The sequence below is a fragment of the Haliotis asinina genome, chromosome 3 (genome assembly GCF_037392515.1).
Source record: "Haliotis asinina isolate JCU_RB_2024 chromosome 3, JCU_Hal_asi_v2, whole genome shotgun sequence".
In the NCBI taxonomy this organism is placed as follows: domain Eukaryota; kingdom Metazoa; phylum Mollusca; class Gastropoda; order Lepetellida; family Haliotidae; genus Haliotis; species Haliotis asinina.
This window is the reverse complement of record NC_090282.1, coordinates 78,888,515-78,906,801: the sequence shown is the minus strand read 5'-3', so window position 1 is coordinate 78,906,801 and position 18,287 is coordinate 78,888,515.

Here is an 18,287-nt window from a genome sequence, read left to right as displayed (position 1 = left end):
CAGAACTGCAGAAGGTTAACATCGAGAAAGTCTCCTTCAAATAGGCCAGTATCTGTCAGAGATGCAAGAGCATCCATCCAAAACTGACAACACTGTTTCCTAACAAAGCTCCAGAACATCTCTATCCTTTGGTTGCCTGTACTTCTTCCAAATACGAAAGTAGCCTTCCTTGACAAAAATTCTTGCATCTGAGCGACATGTCCATTTTCGGTCCCCTTGTCGCCTCTAATTAGAGATGGGTACCCTCTCCTCTCTCGAATCGCTTCTATGTAGTACCCAGCAATAACTCTGGGATCACTACTTGTGGTATATATGCATTGAGCCATATGACCTGTCGTGAGAAACCATCAATGCATCCATTGATGCATAGTCCATAGCGCTTGAGCTTATCATACGAATCCATATGCCAAAGATAATCTGATCCCCGCGCAAAGTACTGTCTCCTACGTAGGCGTCTTTTAATCCTGAACTGGACACCATCTGGATCGAGAATGCCCATTAAAGGGGCACTAATGCGGAGCAATTTCCGTGGACTGGTGTAAACTTTTGTTATTGTTTTTCTCCCGTGAGTACCCGGATGATATCCCAGAATTCGTGACTGGTTCGTGACCTTTGCTGCGCAGTCCGTAGGCGCAACTGATAGTTTAATTATAGACAGATCAGCTGAGGTGAAGTCATTTTTTACTTGATTACAAATGTATTATGAAAACAAATGAAACACTTTGAAGGTTAATCATCTGCCAGTAGTAGAAATGGTAAAAAACTATTAGGACGGAAAAATAACGAAGCCAATGTACGTCTCTATATTTTGCCTCATAACCCTAATTGGTTTATTGTCATATTTGTATGATTCTGAAAATTAATAAAAGAACACACGATCTGCTTATACTCATAGTAAATTTCTAACATAACAGCAACATTTATACATTGTATAGATGGCCAATGTGGATCCTATTTCACACACATACGCGATCTAGTGTGTGTTTTCTGTCATACAGATTCTGCTGAATGCTACGACAAATAAATTAAAACAAAATGCAAATAATGAATGTAAAACAGACTAATTTTATAGCAACAATGTCAGGCTACTACCTTGTTCAGGAGTGTATCCATCAATATCCACGTAAAAGAAATCGTATTCCATTCATCTGCAGCTAGTAAATAATCCTGCTCTGTGTCGCGTGTCTTTCAACTGTCTCATTTGCGAAAAAGTAACACATCGTTTCACGTCTTTCGTTGGTGAAAACCAGATAAACCTCTCATTGGTCTCCCAAGATAGCACACCTGGCAACTAATTGTATGATGTCCACTATTCTAAGTAATTTAGTTAACCAATAATGAGCAATCAATCAATCAATGTTAATTCTTTGAAGGGAGGATGTTGTTTTTGCACTCACACTTTACGACAGGGTGTTGTCATCTACACGCTCTGCCTTTTGACAAATCCGCTAGAAGATAAAAGTAATTAATCAATCAGAGTGTTATCGGTTAATCCTTTGATCGACGTTTGCTTTTGTAACTCAGCTGATAAAATCTCTTGCATCACCTACATGCACATATTACATAACATACAATACATTTGCCATTACAGACCTTAATTTATAATGTTGAGTATTTACTCCAGACAGGAGAAATGCCAAATGGGAACCTTTGTTGAGTAACCGAAGTGGTGTTACTACTAATTATACCTGTTAAAAAATCATTAATTGACCATCCAGGGAATGATGACAAATAACACGTGTATTTACACCATCAAGCGCGAGTTACAGCAAGGAAAATGTAATCTCTGTGTCGCATGCAAGCGCGAGTTACAGCAAGGAAGATGTAATCTCTGTGTCGTATGCAGCCTGAAAACACTTATGGGGCGAAACTGTTTTGAGGATACCAACGGAATTTCGTTACATAAGGAATACACACTGGCATTTGCTGTGTACTTTGGTAAATAGGTGAAATAAGGGTTTTTTTACGTAAGAAAATTTTCAGATTTCTCTACCAAAGGCAAAGTCATCGTTTTTTGTTTACGAATTCAAATAAATCAAGTGTGTGTTTTTATTATCATAAATAAGAAACCATTGTAGCTACCATAGCTACCAAAATTTACGTATGATATTTGCTATCACAGCTGAACCAACACTCAAAACTACCTAAATATAAAGCTTTGCAATCTTCCGTACTGAAACAAATGGCTTGCTACGTGTCTGTAGACATCATATTTTCATGCAACGTGATTAAATATCGAGGTTAAAAACGCAGAAATAGGATCAAATTGGATCAGTAACTATACCATCCAAGCATCCGAAAAGAACTACACTACTGGGATATTTGGTTACGATCGGACAAGGAATACCATGGATATTTTTAAACAAATGGCATATGATGGGCATCCGGCCTCCTGACTGTTTAGGTGAAAACATTCTGCTAATATGGACAGGAGCCCAGTTCCTTTGTCCGTCACGGTCGAAGGAGCGGGCACTGACCAAATTGCGGTTTGGTTTCGTAATTCGACCGTTGGCGAGAAACATTATTCGCTCCGCATCAGTGCCCCTTTAAGATTTCAACACTCTCCCTGGATATTGGTATGCCTTTGTGGAGACACTGGAGATGCATCCACCTGTATCCCTGCAGGTTGCCAGATGATTTAAGCTTCTCTTCTGTAAACCAGGCTGCTTCTAAAACGTCAGAGTAAAATTTTCTTCTGAAAAGACCCAGCGATCTTAAAGTTCTTTTAAGTGTCCTTAAACTTATGCATATCCCATGTAGCTGAGCTAGAAACATCAGTATATGTTTGTAGCTTAAACCCATATGAAAGTAGAACTTGCACAAAGTTGATCTATCCATGACTTGAATCACTGAAGAGAAACATACATATTCATGTACACAAGATGTGACAGTCAGACATGTTATTCAGTAAGGCCCTAGGGATCTTAATATATATTTAGTGCATACTACTTTACAGAAGTTTACAGTGACTAATTATGTTTGAGTGCCTCACTTTATAATTCCCTGTTAACGATGTCGGAATAATAAATCAGCCAACGAGAGCCCGGTGAAGCATGGGCTACATCAGATTAATACGTGATACATAACTATGTACACATACAGTACAATGATTTTATATACGTACCTAAAAACAACACTTGAGAACTCGGAGCACGAATGTCGTCCCATTGGTGAACCCAAGAAGGGGCAACATGTGTAATAGTAACACTGTATCTTAAGTCGTAATTACGACTTGATATGTCGTAATTACGACTTGATATGTCGTAATTACGAGAAGGGAATATCGTAAAGACGAGATAGTTACGTCGTAATTACGAGTTGCCTTGTCGTAATTACGATTTTGTTATGTCGTAATTACGAGGTACTTTGTCGTAATAACGAGGTAGTAAGTCGTAATTACGAGATAAAAAAATTTTTTGGGGTGGCACTAACCGGCTTCCGTAAAAAAGCACTACGAATACATTCTTTTGGTAACTATAACGAACAGTATCATGGTGACCACAAATGTTATTATGTCATTGGAATAAACGAAAAATGTCTAACTTATCTTCAAACATAGACAGAATTTAAGTAAGATATGTCCTTAATATGTGTGTAATAATTCACAAAAACTATACGGAATTCCAAGTTCTATGGATAGTCAGCTTCTTTATTGCAACGGGTGCGACGTTTGGGTGTAGGCACTAGTTAACACGTTATCGAGCACCGAAACCTATTGCATTACAGAAGGTAACTATCCACAGAACCTGCTTTTCCTTCATCTATACAACATCTAAAATGTCTTTCAAAGAATATGTACGTAATTCAGTAAGATTTATAACACATTTGAATTAATACTCAATATATTAATTAATTAATATTAATTCCGAAAGACCTGGTTAACTGGAGATGTGAGAAGATATATTCTGACGGGATGGGTCCCCACAGCCCTGTAATATTCTTTAGCAGTGAAATCCCTGCCGTCCATAATTTGCTCCGCTGGGGTTCCGGAGTAGTTGGAAATTTGAACTGACAATTCCGATAGCTTAACATTTTGGCTTTGATTCCCTCCACTTGGAAAGAACAGTTTTGTTGCTCTTTCTTTCATGTCCTGTTTATTCAAGTTAAGTTTGTGAGTGCCCCCTCCCTTGTTGATAATCACATTTCGAAAGCCCTTTGACGGGACATGCAGTTTCCAGCCTACATAAAATCTATCAGTTTCCTGGCAGTCGTTCCTCCAAGGGTCGCTGCGACGTTTACTGGCATAAAGTTGCATTAACTTTCTAACAACGGGCGATGTAGCTGACTCTCGTGGAAAAAAAGAGATTGTAGAAGATGATTCGTATTGATATCATAGCATGAACATTTTTATTCATTTCCTCAGTTAACTAAAAACCTTTAAAGACGAAAGGTGAGCATAGGACCACTTTGACCGTTTCCGGGGTGGCAACACTGAGCTGCGTTTAAATACATTCTTTTAAAAGCTACGTTTCTATTTACATGTGAGATGCATTGTTTTGTTAAGTGATACATATACATACGACAGCGACATGGGTTAACTGGCAGATGAAAGTATACATGTGATTGATCGATGCCATTGATCATTTCCTCATGAGGTTCTCATTCGCATGTGGTTTGAACCGTTTGAACATGCCGTATGCGAAAAAAATAGGATATGGAAATTCAATCTTACCTGCGACGAGATTCCGACATTTTGCCCGAATGCGCGCTCGGTCTCCCATACCGGTAACCCCCAGATCTATGAATTCAGTTTCAGTGAGATTTATTACGTCCGGTGATATCTGTCAAAAATATTCAAGATTTGCTTGTCAACATTAAAACACGTTTTGTGGATGAATGAATGAATGAATGAACGAACCATCCTACAAACCAACGATGGACTAAATACTCAAACCTGGTTTTCTGGAAACCAGGAAAGCAGATGTGTCGGCCAAGTTGTTGAAGAATTTCATCCATCCTTAAAATATGTTGAAAAATGTTAAGCAAACTTCTTCAGTTTATTTGCAATTTTACGTACACCAGCAATTTATGTGGGGCTGACAATAGTACATGCAAAGGTCTACGATTGATCTAAAAAATATTATTGCACCTTTGGAAGAGGTAGAAATGAGTGAGTTCAGTTTTATGCCGCACGCAGCAATATGGTGGCGGTTTGTAAATAATCGAGTCTCTACGAGGCAATCCGGTGATCAACAGCATAAGCATCAATATGCGCAATTGGGAACCGATGATATGTGTCAACCAAGTCAGTGGGCCTGACAACCTCGTGCCGTTAGTCGCGTTTTACGACAAGCATGAGTTACTGACGGCAAATATCATAACGCGACCAATATTACAACTGCACGGGTAAAGTGGAAATGAAAAGCCTAAAAATGACAAAATGTAGTCAGTTCATTTAAGTTCCACAACACTGACCATATTACTAAGATTTATACAAGTTACATTCTGAAAAACACAAATATTACAATCTCAGTAAACAGCTATGGGGAAAATATTTCATGGAAACTGACTGATTCTCTCGTATTAAGGCGCACATTTTCTGAGAAAAGTATTAATAATAGCATGTATGGGAACACCAGAATCACAAAAAAATAATAACAACCTTAACAATGATTGAAATGGTTGTAAATATATACGTAATGATAATACATGGTTGATACTAAAAAGTTAAATAAGATAGATAATACAAGACACGATATATAACGAAATGCCAATCTGATAGCAATGTCTGTCACAAAACAGCCTACAGAAACATCACGCGTGGGGACGATCAAAAACTTGAACAATGTAACATCGTAACGCGCGGATGTTGAAGTATTTCTATTCATCAAAGGGAATGAACTCTTGTGGGAAATGCAAGGCTGAGATTCTGAGAATGTAAACATCACCACGCCACTCGTGCACGAGACAAAAATAAATGTCAAAGATCTTGATATCATAAGGCGGCCAATTCAGTGAAATGAAACATGATTTCTAAATATATTTTAGCACAAGTTAGTGGTTTCTAACACGCTACACTTCATAAATGTTGTCCTTTTCACTATTATAATGCCAATATATACTGAGTACACATGAAAACGCACCACTAGAAAAATGTCAATATTTAAGTTCAAATGAACTATAATTTTTATACAACAACACTACAGTGACGTCACCAGACATGCCAGATGCAAGAAATGCGAGAATACCATGTTAACTGTAACGCTAGGCAATTTTTCGCAAAAACGCAACATTTTGCACGCACACCACGGGGAAATTAATTTCACTCTGAATTTGTGCACACATTGCCTTTAAAAGCTTGTGAATCCGAATAAAATTTCATTATCACTTCTTCACTGACGCTTGTGAAACGCTGACACGATGCCACGACTTACAACCCCTGAACGGGAACGTGCCATAGGCATGCTTCAAAATGGCGCCAGCACCAGGGAAATTGCCAGACGACTACACTGCGCGCACACAACGATCACAAGACTCCATCAAATGTTTCTGCAAACGGGGAGCACTCGGGACCGTCCTCGACCGGGTCAACAACGTGTGACAACGGCACGTAAGGACCGTCATATCGTACGGGATCATGTCCGAGACCGAACACTACCAGCGACAAGAACGGCTGCTCAAGTCCAAGGACGACGTGGGTTCATTCACCCCAACACCGTATGGAACCGTCTGCGATTTGCGAGCCTGCGTGCACGACGTCCTTATTTCGGCCCCATATTGACGGAACGTCACCGAAACCAGTTTCTAGAGTGGGCAAACAGGCACCAGAATTGGCGACTACGACAATGGCACAGTGTCATCTTTTCTGACGAGTCACGATTTCACTTAAGGAACGCAGATGGCCGTATACATGTTTGGCGGAGACGTGGTGAACGATATGACGCCGATTGTGTCGTTCAGACGGACCGCTGTGGTGGTGGAGCGTTATGGTGTGGGGTGAAATATGCTACCGTCACTGAACCCCTCAGAGGAAGGGTGAACGCCGTCTACCACCGGGACCATGTCGTGCCGTTCTTCAACCAACACCACGATGTCCACACGTTCCAACAGGACAACGCTAGGGCACACACTGCAGGGGTGTCCATGCAGTACCTTGCACAGCAGAACATCCCCGTGCTTCAATGGTCAGCTCTGTCATACGACCTCTCCCCTATCAAGCACTTATGAGATGAAATTGGCCGACGTCTTTCACGTCGACGCCAGATGGACAACATCCGAGAACTTGAGGTTGCCCTTGTTCAGGAGTGGAATGCTATGCCTCAGAACAGTATCCAGAGACTGATCAACTCCATGCGACAACGATGCACCGCATGTGTCGATGCATCTGGCGGTCACACCCGTTAATGACTTTCCTGTTTGACCCCTACACCAGTTACGCCTCTCTCGCGCATTAACATTATCATGAATGAAATTTAATTATGTTTACATGTCTTCTTAAATCATTCATTATCTCAAATGCATGATAAGTATATACTTCACATATCAATCCATGGAACTAGTCCACATTTCGTGTGTGGTGCGTTTTCATATGGACTGAGTATATATGCTTGTGAACAAATGTGAAAAATCATATTGCGCTTTCAACACTAACGACATTAAATGGTGGAAATCTCTATTGCGTTACATTACACCAAGTACATATGTATCCACCATTTTAAAAAGGTTAATAATTATTAGTTGAGGGGTTACTACTTACGTCTTCGAATGTGAGGGTGAAAGTCGTAGTGAGTGAGGCAGCTGTAAAGGTGTGCACTGGCGCCTTGTCAAAAATGGCGTCACTGTGAACACTATACACTACGCGCATGCATGAAAGATAACACTTTCTAAGTATGACGTCGTCCCCGACGTATCTAACTCGACGTCGTGCACAACGTCGCCTTTGTTTTTTGGGTTTTTTTGGTATCATTTTTGTGTATTTCTGCACGACGTCGTTGTTTGTCGACGTAGTGCTTTTAATGCGACGTCGCTCGCTTATGCGCCACGCGATGGCAATTTTAGGACACCGTACACGTGTCTACTTTGTGTACTTGATTTCGGGACACTTTTTCTTTATCTTTTTCTGTTTTCCTTCGGTTTTTAGTTATTTGTTTCTTCTTTTATTTTCTTTTTTTTCAGCACAAGTGTTGTTGCTCAATTGTTACAATTCTATCATTTCTTGGGAGAGCGTATCTTGAGAATATTCTAAACTGAACAAAAGGCCAGGATGACAACTTCAAGCCATGGCTGAACAGGTTTCCCCCCTTATTTTAAGGACAAGGACCGTAATACTTGACTCATCCTTTCATTACTGTCCCCCAAATTACATAGTTTGTCTGTTTCGTAAAGGCCTGCTTGAGGTAAGGTGTTTTGTCGCTTATCTTTGCAATGAAAAGAGAGTTGCTTTGTGTGGCTTGGTAAGTTTCATTAGCACCCGCATTGCATCCTGTTTCATAACTGTTAGGTTTTGCGAAATGTACCTTTAATTGCGCAAGACATTTGTGAGTTTGTGATGAGTTTGAATTATCGATATTTCTGTAGGGCAGCAAATCTTATGGAACATATTTAGTTATGCAGGTTTACAAATTTTATAACAATATATATGATATATATTGTTTAGTGGAAGGAAGGTATGTGGACAATGAGATGAAGTACAGTTTATGTGTGAACATACGTTACTAAGCAGTTACATGTTTAACCAAGTTCACTAGCTATATCATGACATGAAGTAGCCTTTTCCTTAGAGCGTTTTTGCATCACTGGATCGGACATAAGTGCTGCAGTAGCGTGATGCTTGCATTCATGCTGCTTAGCATGTATGTTTGTGTGATGGTATGGAGATATCGACCTTTCAGTCACTCCAAGGTTTACTCTGTTTTGATTGATGCATTATATTTTTATTATGTAAACTGCTTTCTGAATGACAAATCGCACATAGCATCCTTTACTTCAATCCCAAAACTTTCACAGTTTAATTTCCGCTTACCCGATTTTAAACGTAGTATATTTGTTCTTTTAAAAGTTGGCTAAACATTCGTACAATCGCCAGCGGCTGAAGGGATGGTGTAAATCCAACTAAGGTCCATGCAGGTAGCAAAGGTACTGTAAGACCCCATGGACCCTGGTATGGTGATCTACCTTCAGTTGTCGGCGGTCTATAGCCTGTTTTTATATTGTATCGTCGTCTATAGTTGAATTGTTTTAGGTTTCATTACTAGTTTTAAATATTTTCCTGTGATAGTCTAGTTGCTTTACTGTCCTTCGTTGACAGATTTTTTTACCATTCTCTATTATGTATGACATTAATGGTTCTCGTCACGATATGGCTGAAATATTGCCGATGTGACGTTAAATGTTAACTCACACTCACACTCACTTTACTTCTGTAATAACGAACGATGTCGTTGTACCTTTTTGAACCCATTTCACATGGTGCAGGTATGGGTGTGGTTCTTGTACAGGTGTGGGTGTAGGTTACTGTTTTAATGCAGCTGTTGCCCAGCCATCAGCTGGCTATGTGGTCGGTTCCACACTATTGCATGGTACATGAAGTGTTAGGCTGGATTTACACTACGTCTGGTTATTTTAACACATGCGCAACCGAGCGAGTTTGCTTAAGGTATGTTCAGGGTTTCTCACTGTTCATCAGAAAGTAACAGTTATATATGTCGAATTTAAGATCTCTTTAATGTCTACATTGGTACATAAAACGTAACAATTCAAATGATTGTTTTTATTTTTTTTACAACGTTTTTATATGTTTTCGAAAAACTGAACTGAAACCAAGTGGAAAATATTTCCTTTCATGATGGGGTAGCCTTGTGGTTTAAAGGGGCACTGATGCGGAGCGAATAATGTTTCTCGCCAACGGTCGAATTACGAAACCAAACCGCAAATTGGTCAGCGCCCGCTCCTTCGACCGTGACGGACAAAGGAACTGGGCTCCTGTCCATATTAGCAGAATTTCTTCACCTCAACAGTCAGGAGGCTGGATGCCCATCATATGCCATTTGTTTAAAAATATCCATGGTATTCCTTGTCTGATCGTAACCAAATATCCTAGCAGTGTAGTTCTTTTCGGATGCTTGGATGGTATACTTACTGATCCAATTTGATCCAATTTCTGTGTTTTTAACCTCGATATTTAATCATGTTACATGAAAATATGATGTCTACAGGCACGTAGCAAGCCATTTGTTTCAGTACGGAAGATTGCAAAGCTTTATATATATAGGTAGTTTTGAGTGTTGGTTCAGCTGTGATAGCAAATATCATACGTAAAGTTTGGTAGCTATGGTAGCTACAATGGCTTATTATCTATGATAATAAAAACACACAGTTGATTTATTTGAATTCGTAAACAAAAAACGATGACTTTGCGTTTGGTAGAGAAATCTGAAAATTTTCTTACGTAAAAACCCTTATTTCACCTATTTACCCAAGTACACAGCAAATGCCTGTTTGTATTCCTTATGTAAAGAAATTCCGTTGGTATCCTCAAAACAGTTTCGGCCCATAAGTGTTTTCAGGCTGCATGCGACACAGAGATTACATCTTCCTTGCTGTAACTCGCGTTTGGTGGTGTAAACCTACACGTGTTGTTTGTCATCATTCTCTGGATGGTCAATTAATGAATTTATAACAGGTATAATTAGTAGTAACACCACTTCGGTTACTCAACAAAGGTTCCCATTTGGCATTTCTCCTGTCTGGAGTAAATTCTCAACATTATAAATTAAGGTCTGTAATGGCAAATGTATTGTCTGTTATGTAATATGTGCATGTAAGTGATGCAAGAGGGTTTATCAGCTGAGTTACAAAAACATCGATCAAAGGATTAACCGATAACACACTGATTGATTAATTACTTTTATCTTCTAACGGATTTGTCAAAAGGCAGTGTGTGTAGATGACTACACCCTGTCGTAAAGAGTGAGTGCAAAAACAACATCCTCCCTTCAAAGAATTAACCGCCCTTGCGATGATTGATTGATTGCTCATCATTGGATAACTAAATTACTTAGAATAGTGGACATCATACAATTAGTTGCCAGGTGTGCTATCTTGGGAGACCAATGAGAGGTTTATCTGGTTTTCACCAACGAAAGACGTGAAACGTGTTACTTTTTCGCAAATGAGACAGTTGTAAGACACGCGACACAGAGCAGGATTATTTACCAGCTGCAGATGAATGGAATACGATTTCTTTTACGTGGATATTGATGGATACATTCCTGAACAAGGTAGTAGCCTGACACTGTTGCTATAAAATTAGTCTGTTTTACGTTCATTATTTGCATTTTGTTTTAATTTATTTGTTGTAGCATTCAGCAGAATCTGTATGACAGAAAACACACACTAGATCGCGTGTGTGTGTGAAATAGGATCCACATTGGCCATCTATACAATGTATAAATGTTGCTGTTATGTTAGAAATGTACTATGAGTATAAGCAGATCGTGTGTTCTTTTATTAATTTTCAGAATCATACAAATATGACAATAAACCAACTAGGGTTATGAGACAAAATATAGAGACGTACATTGGCTTCGTTATTTTTCCGTCCTAATAGTTTTTTACCATTTCTACCACTGGCTGATGATTAACCTTCAAAGTGTTTCATTTGTTTTCATAATACATTTGTTATGAAGTAAAAATGACTTCACCTAAGTTGATCTGTCTATAATTAAACTATCAATTGCGCTTACGGAATGCGCAGCAGAGGTCACGAACCAGTCACGAATTCTGGGATATCATCCGGGTACGCACGGGAGAAAAACAGTAACAAAAGTTTACACCAGTCCACGGAAAATGCTCCGCATCAGTGCCCCTTTAAGCGACCGCTCGTCACACCGACGGCCCGGGTTCGATTCGTCACATGGGTACAATGTGTGGGGCCAGTTTCTGGTGCTCCTCCGCCGTAATATTACTGTAATATTGCCCAGAACGGCGCAATACCCAACTCACTCACTCAATGATACCAACTTCTACACCAAGGCATTACAAATTTCATATAGAACATGAGCAGTTCTGACGTCTCTTGGGAACATAGTTATAATCCTGAGGGTTGTTGACGAGAACCAAATAGAGCCTCATGAAATACCTTGGCCAGTTCAATTCTGACAAGACTTCTCGAAGTAGTTGCACATCATTTGCATGAAACATCCTTTACGTCTTTTCCCTGTCATTCTGTTCTGAGAATGAAATTTATCTGATGTTTGCCATGCCATAGTATGATTTGTACACACAGGCGCAGAAACACACTATAAATAATATCCCAAAAAGGTCACAGTTTCAGGTCACAGTTGGAATCGCGTTTTTATAAACCGTTGAGGAAATAACCCTACCTGATTACCCATGTGTTGGGGATTTACATTTTTGGAATGACGTCATCCTGGGAATTCTTCATGCGATTTCACTTCCGTTGCGTCAAAGGGCCTACCTATCTAAATCGCATCGGGTCGCAACGCGTGCAAAATACGCACCAAGTGTAGTGTCTAAATGAATGTAGGATTGCATACGTTTTTTCGGACGCAACGCAGCCTAAGTTACCACGTAAAAATTGTATAACATTCAATCTAAGTCGGTCGTCTGTCTAACCAGCAGTAACTTCTTTCACCCAAACCCAAACGTATATACTCTATATCCAACTTCAATGTGAAGGCATTCGATGATTGATAATTCCTACATAGATCGTACAATATATGTCCCTCCTCTTCCACCTTCACTTTGATGTCGAAACCACATTCAAATACATTCCTAAGAGACAATACGAATTTTCAATTTTGAATTCCTTGTTCTCTTCCTTTTCATCCGCTCACTGCTCAGCAAATTTAGTAAACATTGCATGGATCGTAAATCAGTCTTGAAACTAACACTCATTCTCAATAACTGGGTGCAAATGCTGTCGTCCCCACTCTACTCTGAAATTTAATTAACAAATGTTATTATCGTTATGGCCTACATACATCATGCATAAACAGTCAAACATACTGAAACGCATACTTGTTATAATTGTTATAATTGTCGATAATCGATGTTGGCTACTGTCGCCGATACTATGAAAATTGTTAAGCCACTGCGTTCTTGATAGATAAATAATTTCTGTTTAATGCCATGTCGCCACTTTTGAAGAAATGTCCGTGATCAATATTAAACTTGAGTGCATGTGTAAAACAAAAATCATAATCTTACTCATTTACTTTCAATGAATGCAGTTTATGTATAAATTAATGGACCAGGTGCTTGTCATTATTTGGGGCTCAGGACATACTCCTGCATAACATATCTCAATACATGAAAAATATCCCATGCATAAAAATAGGAATCTTACCACCAAATTTAAAACACTAGGGAATTAGGACATGCCACATATTATAAGTTACAGTTTCCTGATGCATTTGCCATATTATATTGTAATATTCACTACTGATTTTCCTAAGAATCTGCCATGGTGAACGCTACATCTTGGAAATTATTATTATAGGAAGTGAGATGTAATTATTTCGCTCTTGAACACTAGACAAGTATTCATAATCACTTAGAAGCATCACTGTACCATTGCCATAACTTTTAATAACTATTATCGGGATGATTCCCAACAAAGTGTGTGCTCGGTTGTAATGTGGTAACATCGTCACCTATTTTCGTGACATGTGCTTTCTATTTTCGCTTCGGCACGTTAGATTACAAACTGACATGTTTTCCCTGAGGTTGTATAATGTTGTTTAAGTTAAAAGGATCATTACTATGGATGTGTTTTACCTTTTAAGTCCAGTGTTCTTCGGGAATTGTCCCAAACTGTCCATTGCAAATTCAAGAGTTCGCGGTGTTGTCGCTCCATCGTAATGCGTTGCCGCAGCACACACTTGATCACTACTCATGTTTACCTTCTATGTTTAACCACTATTTTGGGGAAAGGTGTTCAGAAATGTCTTTTCCATATGACAAGCATAACTGTGTTATTCGTGCGCATGAACAATTGTTATTTAGCTAAATGGCTATGCTACCACAATGGAACTAGGACACAGTAAGAGTGTTTTCCTGACATTTTTAAATGCATTTTATTGTACGATCTGATCACTCAATTGCGTCGAGTGACGTTTTCACATAACATGTTACCATGACCTGTCACAAGCGTATACGTAATGGTGTAGGTCGCTTTGATGTTAGTGTCTTGTCCGTTTCTTTTGTGTTTACAATTAGATCCTAGTTATGATGAATTCAGTCCTTAAAACCATTTCGGACACTAAATCCATTTCATGGAAACTCTGTGATTGAGTTTTCTACAAAATAACGGCTACAGAAATGTAACATCAAAGAAAGTCGCCATTGCGGTAATATCATAACTTAGACACCAACACTTCTTGTCCGTTTTCTTATTGTTTGTCTTATGAAATATTTAACTCCATAATTATGTTCTGCGATAAAAAAACGGACATATAAATTAATACGGACAACTTAAGATCTGGTTAAATATATTTTCATGTATTTACCTTACCTATGTGAGGTCATCAAATTGTCATGTCACGGCATCGGCTCAGTAAACATTTTGCTTGTCCGTTTTGTAATGTTACTGTCTATGATAAAACAAATTTTACCATAATTTTCCTTGTAAAATTCGGACAAAACAAGGACAACCTCATGTACATTTGTATTGTTGTAAATTTGATTTATATATTTCCAGTGTAAACAAGCAAGTCATCTACGTGGATCTGATTGGCTAATATCTAGTCACATGACGTGTCAGGAATCTGTATAAGCTCGGCGCGAATTTCGAACAGGGACTTGATCAGACCTCCTCAGAGGCACTACTTGTGTAATAGCTGATCTTGTCGATACCTTTAGGCCCAAACACAAATTCATAGAATATTAAAACGACTAAACAGGAATATTTATATTGGTGACTACACTATTATATATATCATTCTCCTTGGGAAATTCAATTGCTAATATAGGAGATTATTTTATTTGCATTATTGGTCCATTGAAGTAAGTTGTTATGCCTATCACTGAGCTTTATTAGGAATCCTAACATGTCATACCTCTGATATCAAGAGCAAACATACTGTAAGAAAGGACCACTTCTGAATATTTATTAAAAGTTTATATTTGTTGTTAAATCCTGATTTGGTCGCTCATTTACTGACGCCCCGTTCTCAGGGGTGTTACAATATAATATCCGTTGCTAAATTGTTCCTTACCAGGTTATTCTAAACTATGGCTTGAGAACTCCTGATGCCATTTCTTCATATACAGCGTGACTTTATGATGTTGATCTTCGTGAATCACCATTTTATGAAATCGAGCTTCATGCTGTAAAGTTTGGAAGAAGTTTCTTGATGTTGGTAAGTACATAGTTCATTCCTTCTAATACAATCCACGCATAGGGTACATTCAACGTTAATCCATCTAGTATTTTTCTTTGATATGACACCCGTTTCATTTCCTTTTAAATCGTCTAATTTTAGAGTGGAAGGGGTTGAAATGCTGTTTCAAACATTTCATAAAAGTTTGCAAAGGTTTGTCTGCTCGTCAACTCACTTTTTATAAAAGAACTTTAACAAAATTTGTTAATTATAAGGGATCAAGTGTATAGTGTTCAAGTAAGACAGAATTTGATACGGATTATAATTATCATATAGACAGTTCTCGGCGCATTGTTTAAATTACAATGTAGGAGCTTTTGTAGCAGCTCTGTATTCCAGAAGATGGTATATTGGAAAGGTCAAGACACTGGATCCGGAGTATGAGATCAGTTTAATGGAATCAAAGAAATCTAGGTTTCAGTGGCTCATGCGGATGCAAAGAAAGTGATGTCATATGTTACATCAACACTTCTGTTCCATCTGGGAAGTCAAAGGTGACAGACTTAAAAGTGAAAGCCATATGAAACAGAAAGTAACAACGTAACGAACATTTCACTCATGAACCAAAAATTCACATATTTACAATGGAAAATGATGTCAACTTTGCTTTGAAGAAAAACAAACGTGTTTATTAAACTGTTATAATATTGTTGGCAGTTAATTTGCAGTTTTCACCTTGTAGGAATGTCTAGCTGAGGACAAGCCTGTTGTTTTCTGAAAACATGGCTTTGGCTAAAATGTTCGTTACTTTTGTAGTGGTTTGTATTTAGTGGTTAGTAAATTTAGTAAATTTTGTTTTCTACTCAAATAAACGACACATTTATTTAAGAGCTGAATAGATGCAAGTATTTGTCAATTCATGGCATTTTGATGCACGTGTTTACTTGGTCCCTAAAGTTTGCCTTGATAAAGTTTGTTCAATATTTGCATATTCAGTATGTTCGATTCTGCACTCTACTTTGGAACGGGATGGTCCACCTCGTATGATCACAGTGTACGATGTTACGAAAACACATGTCTTCTAGCTCTATAATAAGTACCATGAAAGCATCGTATGTGGTGTTTTTTATTGATTTTCACTATTCATTGCGTCTTTCGTAATTTATATCATCGCTTCATTTAAATGTCGAATTTCACCGGGAGAATATTTTTTTTTTTTTTTAAAAAAAGAACAAAATTAAACGTATCATTCTGATCATCATCATCGGAATATATTTTGTTCGGTCGAATAACGAATCCTCGTTTTGAAGCACCGTCGTTGGAAACCACACAAACGTCGACTTGAACTTTCAGCCAGTATGTTTATAAAATCTCTTGTACTATGAGTGGTCCGTTCGGCTACGTGTTGTATACACTTACTTACACTTTTATATATATATATATATATATATATATATATATATATATATATATATACTTACATTTATATATATATTTATATATACATATATATATATATATATACTTACATTATATATATATATATATATATATATATATATATATATATATATATATATATATATATATATATATATATATACGTTTTAAAACATGCTTGTCAGGACCATCGTAGCAAGATATAGTTCAATAAAAAAATAGGTGCATTCAAATTATTTCCACGATTCAACACAGCATATCATAGTTTCCATAAGTCTGACGCCATGACTGACGTAAACTCAGCGATGACGGCGGTACTTCTGCTTAATTCTGATTATTGCCCTTGCTCACGATGAAAACAAAATGAAAATGACAACCAACAGATTGTCAGAATATGTCGGACTACTTACATGGCATATACGTTGCTTGAAACAATGAAAGTTTCCTTCCGAACAGCCTGCGTACTCGTGTCGGTGAACACGCCATTTTGAGTCAGTCGCTTCTCTACGTACGACAACATTGCTATACATATATGACATTTTCATTGAGGTGAGATTATGAATGAAAATACACACGATCATTTCTAGCTGCTTACATTTTTAGTTCTAATGCTTCGTATTTTTCATATGTATTTTCACCTGATTAATGTCAGTATTTACATATTTTGGCATTGGGACTAGACGTCATAATCAGAGGGCGGTAACTCTGGCCTGTTTACGCTTGGCTCGGCCCCCATAATGGCATAACATTTCAGCAATTATAATGCAGGTTAAACAATCAGTGTAAGAAAGATTAGTGTATATTTTCAAACACTGATGTTAAGTAATTAAAAATCCATTTTGGTTCACATAAGAAAAACGTGAATTTTCGTCTACACTTCCCCTCTAAAATAAATACTACACAATACCCGCCAAGGATTCTCTTCGTTGTGCAAAGGACATTCATGGCATTTCCTAAATGTAAGAAGCCCTGAACGCCCCTAAAACCCTTCATATGCCAATTATATTCATCAGAATGTTTCTCCTCTCTCATGAGAGATATCTATGGTGTATAATATTGGACGTGTGTATGGCCACAGTCATATACATTTATATCATGTATCGTATGTGCATTGTCCTTGAATTGTGGCAGCTGAAGGCCGTCCTAGTCTCAGACTGTCACTCCTCATATAGTTATAGACCCATTACAGTGTGACTCGGGTTAGCACTGGTCTTCAGAAACTCAGGCTTGTCAGAGCGAATAACGGGAACGGTCAGGTTCGAGGACACGAGTGACACATATGGCGCAGATCGATGCTCATGCTGTTGAATACTGGAATGTCTAGTCCAGACGCAGTTATTAACAGACAACCACCGTTTAGCTGGAATATTACTGAGCATGGCAGTAAAGAAACATTAAAGCTAAAATACATGGAAACATCATGGAACGGCCCTCCTATTATCAGATATAACTAATATGAGCGGGCAGCTGCAAATGATATTGGACCACTCAACCTTAACGACAGGCCACTATCAGTTCTGTTGTAAAGTTGCGTCATAATGTGTGCGTGGACAACCTTGATGC